Raw genomic sequence first — 11,667 nt, 5'->3', positions numbered from 1 at the left:
ATTTTCCTAATGCATGCTGAGTCAGAAATTTTCTATTCAGATATATTTTTAGATATGTTTTCCAAGAGGCTTTGACATTGCTTGCCAAAGACAATGAAAAATAATTTTCAGACATCATTTTAACAGCATGTAACAGGCAGGCTTACCAATTTAATGATTTATTATATAGATAATTTCAAACAGAAATGTGATGATATACAATTTATTTCAAAAGGGTGTAAATAATGTTAGCAATGCTGTTTTGACAAGTGCCGTTTTCTGGTCTCTCTTTCCCTGGCCTCTTCCTTCTTCCACTGTCACAGTCTCATATGTGCACCTATAGTTCATCCTTAGCTCCATGTCACATTGTCTATTTACCCACAGTAGTGGAAAAGTCATGGGAACAAGCAGCTTTCCAGCAGGAACCCAGAAAGAGCTACCTATGCCTCCCTGTGGAAGCAGTGCCAGGCTTCCATTAGGGGCTGTGAACATCAAACCCCTAGATGATGCTCTTGCTTCATTCCAGAGGGTGAAGGTGGGTTGTTTGGAATGTATCTTGTCGCTGTGCACACCCTTCCCTCAGTGATCTCACCCCTGTGAGGTGTCCTGAATTGGCCTCCTGGGACAGAGCAAGGGTGGATTACCTTTGTGGTTAGATTTCAGGCCTTGATAAGTATAAACTTAATGAGACTCCTTACCTCATCTAATTATTTTTTTAAAATAAACAAATAAATATTTTACCTATTACAGTATCTATGGGAAAAGAGACACAGGATTCATTCTGATGAGATTCTTTTTAAGCCTATCACAACCACCAACACAAAACAAAAGCAACATGTCCCAACCAGAGCTACCACAGAATACACAAGTTATATCACCCAGAAAAACACAAAGGTAGTGCCTGAGCTCTCCAGAGAAGGAGTGAATGATCTCCATGGTCCCCCATACTCTGGGGGCCAGTGAGGAGTTTGGAGGCAGTACAGTGTTTCTGACTCATCATAGCAATGCATAGCTTACAAAGCTAGAAGTTGGCTCAGTTAAGCTTTTTAATATATTTCTTTCCCTTGCACTTCTGTTAACAATGTCTGCTATGCATCTCTCCACAAGGCCATGTAGTGGTCTTCCATGAAGCATCACATACCATCTCATTTTGGGAAGCTGCATCTCCATTCCTCCCTCTCTGCTTACATGTTATTTTACATCCTGTTCTTTCATCTCTAACAAGTTTGGCTTAGAAACTCAGACTAGATAGAACTGGCCAACACACACAGAATACGAAGTTCATCAGCACAATAGAAAATTATGCAAAGTCACAAAAGACATGGGATTAATTAAAATAGGTAAAGCATCATTGTATCACTTAAGACAATTTTGGAAACGTTCCTGTGATTCACAAACTTCTCACCTGGTTACACTGAAGATCTTAGTTATGTAGCCACAACCGGCATGTCTTCATGGCTATGCCTCTTTTGAACAACTCTCCTAGCACTGAGTAGTGTGTTAAGATGCTCCAAGTTATTCATAATTAGGCTTTAAATGCTTTCTAAAAGGAGAAGAAGGAGCTAAAGAGAAGGAGGATACTAGGATACAGGAATTGTCAAGGGGGAAATGAGGGGACGGGAGCACTTCAACAGGGGAGGTAGGAGGGAGGTTAGACAGTGAGAGAGAGAGAGAGAGAGAGAGAGAGAGAGAGAGAGAGAGAGAGAGAAAGAGAGAGAGAGAGGAGAGAAAGAGGAGAGAAAATAAAGCTCAAGTGATATGAAAAGGCAGAGGGAAATGCATTGACTCAAAAATCTACTGAAAAATACACATACAAATATGAACACGAGTTCCTGTGTGTACTTGAAGGCTATATAACAAGGAACACAGTGCCACACAGGAGAAATATCCTTTCGAGTTGTTGGTCAGAATAGTCTAAGAGACTCCAAAAACAACACAGGCTATTGCCACAGCCCTTGATTGCCTCCCAGAACTTGAAGGCAAGACCCTATTGCTGAAGACAGGACATACTTTGGACACAGGGCTTGGAGCAATGGAGCTGGAACTGACTTGGAAGCCTCCTCTCTGGAGGCTAGCGCTCGTAGTTCTAGAGGATACTGTGAAGGCTGCTAAGGGAGAAAACCAATCAGTGGTCCAACCCAACCCTAAAGCTTAACAGCCGTAATGACTGGCACAACAAACTACCTCCATTGGTGTAGTAGTTGCATTGTTATCTGGGCAGTGATCAACAGCTATCTAACTGGACTTAAAGCCCTTTCACTGGGAGTGAATTCATGGGTGGCACTGTAAACACAGTCAAATGCACATGGCTGGAGTGAAAGGTCATAGATACTAAGGAAAACCCTCTATCTGTCATATCTCCAGACAAATGAAATTTCTTACTATATGCTAAATATGGATCCTTATATTTAAAGACAAATATTCCATACAGAACCTGTAAAAAAAGGCTCTTTTTTTGCAACAGATGGAAGCTATAACAGAATTCCACCACTGGTCACACATATAGACTATGTGTCTGAGAGATGCCCAGTTCTAAGTCACGTATCTACAGTGAAACCCCTACACCTAAGGCTCATGGAACATAGCAGAACATGCGGTACAGAGAATACTAATGTATCCCTCAACTCTCACCAGGGAAGCTTCCTCATGCAACAGAGTACAATGCACACAGAAGTCCACAACTGATGGAAGTGTGGAGAATAAGAGACGCAAAGTCTCTCCCTGGAGAGGACCCCTATATTAAACCTCACCCACTCATAGCTCAGGGACCATTGCACAAGAGGAGACAGAAAGATTGTAAGAGCTAGGGTTAGTACCCAAGCATAAGGAAACAGGCTATCAGGCCTCTGAGAATTTGCTCATATAAACTTGCAGCAATGGTGACAGCATGCACAAAACCCATGCTGACTCAGTCAGGCAAAAACCCAGCATAGAACTGAGGAATTGGAAGCAGGCTTCCACTTATCTGAGCAACTGTTGGCAACTGATTGCTGCAGGATGAGGGAGAATTGCTCTTCTTTAAGGAGGTGATTCTAGGTAGACTGATTAGACTCCAGTGGATGAACTTGCACAAAGGGGTATCTGGACACAAAAGCTTGACCACATTGGTCTTAGCATGTATGATAGAATGCATGAAATCTGGTGGGGGGGTATGGGTGCTGTGAATGGGAGAGGGGGCCTAAATAAGATTAATATTTACTGTATAAAATGCATAAAAACTCAATAAAACATTCATTAAAAATAAAAGGCTGGTCTAACATTCCCACCTCTGAAGAGGTAACCCTAAAATCTTTGAGGGATTAGATAAAGCTCTCAAATACTTTAAACATTTTTGGCCTTTGGAAGGGAGTATGTTGCTAACAGGCCCAAGGACATTTTGACCTTTAGCCAAGAAACTGGCTATTTTTCTTTGGAGTCTTTTTACCCTAGCTGCCTAGTCAATTCCTACCTCCCATTCTTATCACACCATCCTCTGAAGAGGTTACCCAAATTGCTGATAGGGAACCAGGATGCAGACCGCTCTGGCTTCTTCCATGCTGAACATTAGAGGGGGGAATGTTAGAGTAACAAAAAGCCCAATTAAAAAAGAAAGAAAGAAAGAAAGAAAGAAAGAAAGAAAGAAAAAGAAAAAGAGAGAAAGAGTACATGAAGCTGTCAGAAAAAAGTGATTGGGAGATATGGGAGGAGTTGGAGGGGAGGGAGTGGGCATGGATTTGATCAAAACACCTTATATGTATATACAAAACTCTTAATAAATTTTTTAAGTTGAACAAAAATCCACTCCAAACTTGTCAACAATGTCAGATGTCAGGAGCTGACAACATGGAGGGAGCCACTCACTCCATACACCTTTATTTCCACTTTCTGATATCTTCCAAGGATAGAAATCTGTGATCCAATTTTGACTGAAACAAAGAATTGACATTTAAAACTGATTTTTTAAAGGAAAAATGTAGTGGATGGGTACCATAACTTGTATTTATGACTGTAAAACCATGTGATGCAGTGTTGAAGTATATGTCTGATGGTATGCCATCTTTCAAACTTATGAATAAATTTTAGCTTTACTATGTTCATAGAAAAAAATAAATGGCTGAAATAGGCATGTTTCTAGGATTTTTTTCTCGTATTATGCTCAATTTTGTACTTTTTGCCAGAATTTGTCCATCTCAAAACCTGATTGTTTATAGTTTAGCAACCACAGCTTACAGAAGTAAGATGGGCATGGTGGCATATGCCTTTAATCCCAGTACTCAGGAGGCAGAGGCAGGTAGATCTCTCTGAAATCCAGGCCAGCTACGTCTACATAGTGAGTTCCAGGCCACTGGAGCTACAGGGTTAAAAAAAAAAAAAAAAGCAGGCACCATTGAGCCAGGCTTGGTGGCATACACCTATAATTTCATCACTGGGAAGCAGAGGCAGATAGATCTCCAAGAGTTTGAGGCCAATCTGGTCCACAAGTGAGGTCGGCCAGGCCTACATAGTGAGAGAGACCCTATCTCAATTTAAACAAAAAGAAAATAAGAAAACCACATATACTTACTCTTGCTCACATATACCTGTATAATGTGTTCATGCATATTGTTACCCACATAGGACACACACATGTGTTGTGTGTTTATTAGGAAGGTGAGCATTCACATGTCTATTCATCCCAGATAAGTCAGTAACTACAGACAAAAACACGATTCCATCCAAGTCTAGGATAGTGAGCTAATGAGTTTAATCAGGGTTACCTACAGGAGCCTGGGCAAGTTACCAGCAGCTACACCACCAAATAAGAGTGTCTCCCCATCCTGCCATCCACCCCAAGCAATTGTTAATGCTTATACATCATCAGGGAGGGGTAGGCTTCCTGTGCTTCTCTGGAAGACCCTTTGTATCCCTTTGTGGGCTTCCTCATGTGTCTCCTGAACATTCCTGCCCTTCCATGAAAGAGTGTTAGTGGGCTGAACCTTGTGAGGCCTCATGTTGATAATAACAGCTGTTCTTATTTCAAGATACTGATAGCTACATCATGTCTTGAGGATGGCGGTTCACAACAGCTTGAAATATATCACATAAATTACATGTAATGACTATATGTTCCTAGGTTGGTTCTGATTTGTGATATTCTACTGTATACATAACAATCATGTGTCAGATGTTTAATCTCAAAAGTTGGTTTAGAAAATTGTTAACTAACAAACATCACAGGTGAAGCTCAACCTTTAGTGTTGTGAAGAATGGGGTAAAGTTTAAGTCCAACTTCTGTCATGGATTTGCTGTGCTCTTTTTTGCAGTTACTTCAGTTCAGGGCTTAACATTTCATATCTCCAAGATAGACTGCACACTCACTTTAAGGTTCCTTTTTATAAACATTGGAAATATTTTATATGAGAACACTCTCCATTCTAAAATTCTTCGTAATAGCATGCTTCTCTGGTCACAGTGTTTTCTTTCATTTTGAGAAAAGTGATTGAATTCAAACATATGTTGTTCAATGAAATATTAATTTTTCATGATGTTGATGTAAATGCAAAGTCTAGAGAAAAGCAAAACACCAGTGTTCCAACCAAAGGAAAAAAACTTGTTAGAAAATAGGTTACACCTAAACGTGAAGTGATGCCTTGTAGCCTCCTAATGGACATTAAATGTTTTTTTATTGTACAATCACATATCTAAAAAATGAGCACAATTTACATAATTCCATTTTACCATGACAGATCATACACAATGGGGCATCTGATCAATTAATTTTACAAGATTCCTTAAAGGCCTCTGTATACAAAACAAGCATTTCCCTCATATCAAAAAGTTTCATAAATGCATGCCACAAATCACATTTCCAAAAATTTATTATTCTCAAATACCAAAACCTATGCACATTATATTATTCTTCTATTCCTTTTTGGGGGGTCTTTTTTGAGACAGAGTCTCCCTGTAGCCCCAGCTGTCATCTAGTGGGAGGAGGAAGAGAGAGAGAGAGAGCGAGAGAGAGAGAGAGAGAGAGAGAGAGAGAGAGAGAGAGAGAGAGAAATTGCTAAGCCATAGAGAAGTTTGAAGTCATAGTATTATGCAGTGGTGCTATTTGGACAAATTGTCAAGGAAGGGCTTTCTGGTGAAGTGATAACATTTCACTGAGCAGAACCAGAAAATTTAAACCTACTGAGGTGCAGCACTCTTGCCTCTTTGAAGAACATGCAGGTCATAACGTAGCTAGAGCTAAATGAGCAAAGAAGACTAGGGTAGGAGATGACCTGTGGAAAGAATCAGAGAGTGAGTGAGGCATAGTTTGTGATTATGTAAAGACATGACTTTGAACTAATGAAAAAGAATAGAGAAGATAACAAACAAACGTAGGGTTTGAGAAGATCAAGGATTTGATCTGCCATCACTCTCTGAAATGTTACCTTAGACTGAGTGCATGAGTTGATTGTACGTACCGGTTAAGAGGCCACTTAAGTGCTGCAGATGAGGGATGGTGTTGGCTTATATCACATTAGTATAGTGAACTTTTGATTTTTTCATGACTATAAAGGTGGAAATTTGTTTAATTTTAAATTGTAAGCATTTCAGTATTCCTGGGCATTGGTTATTTGAACTGTTCTTGCTGAGCAAGAATGAACAGAAGGCTTGTCTAAGTGAAGATAATAAACAAAATAGTAGTTAGATATCATTGGAGAGATTGCTTTCTAAACCTATCTCAGAAGCTTCTGGGAACAACAGCTGAACTGTGGTATGCAATGCCTTGCTTGTTCCACTAACTTTAGAGTGACCCAAAGAGCAGCTGCAGCACAGGCATGAACTCGCACTTCCCTAGGGGAAGGCTCGTGGCCCTCGATGATCAGGGGTTCAGGTTAATGTACTCATTTCTCCAACTCTTCGATATTATGTTTTCTCTTACACAGAGCAAAGCTAGCTAAATGGCCTGTATTAATGCTTTCTACATAAGCCTACATCTAGTCAGCAACAAAGGAGATTCACTATACACCTTCCATATTTTGAAGGTCATTTTTAGTTACATGCACTAAGGTCTCTCCAAAGCCTTTAAAATTCCATTTAAATAAACTGTTTTTTTTTTCAGAGACCTCCATCCTTCAAATTCTAGACCTTTGAACCACTGTCAGTATTAGTGTAACCACTGTATTAGCTAGCATCTCCAGATGGAACAGAAACAGCTGATTTTGGAAGAAGGGAACTGGGTTCTTTCTACATGCCTAGATTAAAGAAAATTAATTATAAAAAGTGACAAGTTATGTTGTGTGAAATGCTGACTGGTGACTCAGGAGTCATAATGGTATAGTTCCAATTTGAAATTTGGAGAGTCAGTAGAGAAGAAAACTGGGAATTCCCCTCTTGCTTAGGGATGGCTATCTTTCAGTTGTCTCCAGGCTTTTAACAGATTAGACAAGGCTCACCACATTATAGCAGACCACTGGTTTCTTCAAAGTTCCAAATTCATGAATTTAATATGAAAGACACTCCTTCATTTGACATTGAGTGACATTCAGAGTTAGCATAAGCTTTTAGACTGAGGTATTCTCCAGTACCTAAATAAGAGAACGGATTAGTAAAATCCAATTCAACAAAAACTCCATGATTGTTAGGATTAGAATGATCTATAATTTCATCACATTGTGAGGAATAAGGGGAGAGTGGTTCTCAACTACTCTGGCTTTTGTACTTCCGCATTAATTCTTTATAAGTGTGTTTTTATCTAGAGATAATGCAGTTTGTGATATAACATTTGTGGCTACACATTCAGTTAGTTGATGTAATTATAGTGCCTTGTTACTTGGAGAATGAGCTCAAATTCATTTTCAATCATGTTATTGTATCTTAAACACATGCGTGGTCTGATTTTTCAATGTCTTATAAAAGAATTACACACCCGTGTACTTCTTTTCCTAAATATACATAATTTTCTCATCTGAATATATGTACTGATTTCATAAAAGTTATTTCTGGTCTTTTTGAGACAGGGTGTCTCTGTAGCTCCTGCTGCCTGGAACTGGCTCTGTAGATCAGGCTGGCCTCCAACTCACAGAGGATCAGCCTGCCTCTGCTGGGATTAAAGGCATGCGCCACCACGCCTGGCAAAAGTTGTTTCTAAATATGATCACAATATATTGTATGAAATTCACAAAAAAAATCAGTAAAAGTAATTAAAATAGTAACAACTAGATACTTGTTTTTTTAAAATAAGATTTATGCTGTTGGGAAGGTACATAAAGAGGCTGAATAGAGATGGCTCTGGTGATGGGCAGTTGGGCTATGAAAGCAGGTGTAGTATGTATGCTTTGTCAAACAGAATTCAGTTATAATGGAAGATAAATATGGAAGCAGTTTCTTCACCAAGGAGTTAGTTTTCCTCTGATCTTAGTATTGGAGGAACCCCTTGAGGACAGCGTGCAAGTGTGTCACTGCTTTAAAGCAGTGTTTGCAGACTTTTCTGCTTTTCCAATGTTCCTGGTTCTTGAAACAGGATTTGATAAGGCAACTCTATTAATAGGTGTTTTATTTGTTGCTTGGTAGTGTATAGTGTAGAAAGCTCACTTTGAACAATGAGAGATGCAGGCTGTTCAGTTCCTTAAAAAGCAAAGCAAAGCAAAACAAAACCATGTGCCAGCTGGGGCTACAGGGAGACCCTGTCTCAAAAAGACCAAAAAAAAATTATTTATTATTTTTATTTTATGTGTATGAGTGTATTGCCGGCATGTATGTGAGTGCACCCGTGTCGTGCAATGCCGCAGAGGTCAGAAGAGGGCTTCTGATTCCCTTGGAACTGGAGTTAAGGACCGTTCATAGCTGCCATGTGGATGCTGGGAATCTACCCCGGGTCCTCTGCAAGAGTAGTCAGTACTTTTAACTGCTGACCCATCGCTCCAGCCCCAAAAGTTCTTCTTTTGAGATTTTTTAAAACTGATATAAAATTTTATTTTTCTTCCTTAATTTTATACATTGTACTCTGTCCTGAATGAAAGAAGCCATCTGAATTCAAGAAGGAAAGATTGACTCAGTGGTACTAAGCAACAATATACTTTGAAAAATAGGTGAAATTCTAACCATCTTCAGCTCAGTGGTTTCCATTAATTTATTGCATACATGGGCAATAATTTGATGGGTTCATAAAGGGAGGACTTGTAATTGGAACTGCTCAAGATTCTGTTAGAGATCTTTTGAAAGCTAGTGCTCCCTGTCCATTTAACACTACCCTGGGCTGGACAGCTGCTCAGTGGTTAAGGGCACTTGCTGTTCGGTTCCCAGCGACCACATTGGGTTACCCACAACAGCCTGTAACTCCAGTTCCAGGGGATCTGATGTCCTCTTCTGACTTCCTCAGGGACTGCAATGTACATGGTACATAAAAAGATGAGCAGTCACACACATATATGTAAATAAAATTAAACATTAAATGAAAATTTAACACCAGTCTGTTCACCAGTGTGATGGTGCCTGACTGTTTCTACCCTGGCAAATGGAGACCGTACTACATACTGGCAGGCTTATTATGATGGTCCCCAGGCTGGTCCCTAGGCTGCCTCTATCAAGAGAGAGTCTTCTGAGTTACCAATTCTGAAGGAAGAAACCACCCATTGGCACCCATTGGTGCACATTACTAACTAGCTGTGCTAACCAATTACGTATTTGATGCGAAGCTAAGCATCCAACTTGATTACAGTCTCTCTCTCTCTGACACAGGAATGTAAGAAATAAACGAATTCATTAAGAAACCAATAAAAAGTCAAAATCAGAACAAACAAAAAAAGCCCCCAAACCTAGTTCATCCAGACAAAAATTAAATTAAAACCAACAAAACAGAAAATGTTTATATTTGGAGACTATCATAATTTAAAATTTCTGCCCCATTTATTTGAAATAGGCTCTCTAAAAAACTATTCAGTGTCATTTTCTTTGATTCGTCCCTTATGGGAAAATATATGTTTCATCCCTGTTTTGGAAAAAATATATGTTTAATATGCTGGGTCAAAATGAACCACTGAAGGAAAATAATGAAGCACTGAGATTAACGAGTTAATGTAGTGCATCTATGTGAAATAATTCAATTATAAGAAAAGCACATTTGGGTGATTCAGGAAGTTTGCTATTTATTTTCCTTAATTTAATGAGTGCTGCCTACAAAATTTATTAGATTCAGTATGAACTAATAACTTTTTCCCAGTTTCCACAAATATAAAGCAAATGATCTTTCAATGAGAAATTGAAATCGTTTTCCTCATTTTGATTTGCAAAAGTGACATTTATTAAGCTTTTCAGGAGTTCTACAGTGTCTTTAATTTTGTGAGTGCTCTTTTTTGAAAGTTATTATCCACTTACATCCTATTTCAAAGTAATTCTGAAATGACTCATTTATATAATACACATTACTGTTTTGACTCAAAAATAACAAGATAATGTAACAATTCATTTTAATCAATCTACGGTTTTGCAGAATGATTCCATAAGGAATGAGCATTCTTTCTTCAGTGATGTTAGCACTAAAAACAGTTCAGCAGTTGATCCCCACTATAAAAATCTATGGGCACCAGATGAAGAAACCATACTTTGGGTTCCTTTTAACCCTATAATGCCTCAACAAAGTAGAGCCAAGGGTTAATTTTAAGCATTAGTGACTATTAAAGTCATCTAAGAAATATTGCCAGGGCTTGAGGGATAGCTGTCTTTAAGTGCAGGTTTCACTATCAAAACAGAAGGCACTTCAAAATAAAATGAATTAGACAAGGGAGATGCCTTGGTGGACAAGGGCACATAGTTTAAAGCATGAAGACCTGAGTTCAGACCCCCAGCACCCATGTTAAAAAGCCATGTGTGGCCTCGGGCACTTGTAACCCCAGTACTGAGTCGGGTTGGAGGCAGGAGGTTGGATGTAGCACAATGGCCACCAGCCTAGCCAGAAAACAATGAGCTTCAAGTTCAGTGAGAGACCTTGTCTCAAGGGAATAAAGGCAGAGAATGATAGAGCAGAGCACCTTAAGTTTTCCTTGGCCCTTCATGTGCACACTTGCGCACATACACATGCACCACACAGATACACACAAAAAACTAAGTTAAAGGAAAATAGTATTTTATCAGTACCCTGACTAATGTGAGTACATGCATGTCATGCCACTTTATGGAACATGTTGTAATTAATGACATTGAAAATTGGCTATAAGCATCTTATTCACTGAATCTACTGATTTAACTTTTTGTCAAACCAAGAACTCCTTAATTATTTCTCTTGCCAATTGAGTTTTAATTTCTGTTCTAAAGATTTTGAGGTCTTTTCACTCAATTCACAGGTTTCTTATGTTAGTTAAACAACAACTACCCTAAAACTTAGTGTCCCAAATCATCAGTGACTATTTCTCACAACTTTATAGGGTCTGTTGTTCTTGACTGTGCTTGGCTGCCTAACACGATATTCATCACCACCAAATAATGAACCAACTCAGGGCTGGTTCCATCTCTGGGAGTTCACAGGAACTTGTTCACACATGACCTGCAGTCTGCTGATTGGGAGCTAATCTAGGATGGTCTTGGCTATTTTCTCTTTCCTCAGCAGGCTACATGCACTTCAGGAACAATAAGATAGATTCCTAGATTTGATGATACCAGGAAGAGTGATAGGACTCAAAATCCAGGCATACACATGGGTATAGCTTATTTTTAAATATATATTATATTATTTATTTTATGTATATG

The sequence above is a fragment of the Nannospalax galili genome, unplaced genomic scaffold (genome assembly GCF_000622305.1).
Source record: "Nannospalax galili isolate Female #2095 unplaced genomic scaffold, S.galili_v1.0 scaffold792, whole genome shotgun sequence".
NCBI classification, from domain to species: Eukaryota; Metazoa; Chordata; class Mammalia; order Rodentia; family Spalacidae; genus Nannospalax; species Nannospalax galili.
Note: the sequence above shows the minus strand (reverse complement) of the source record.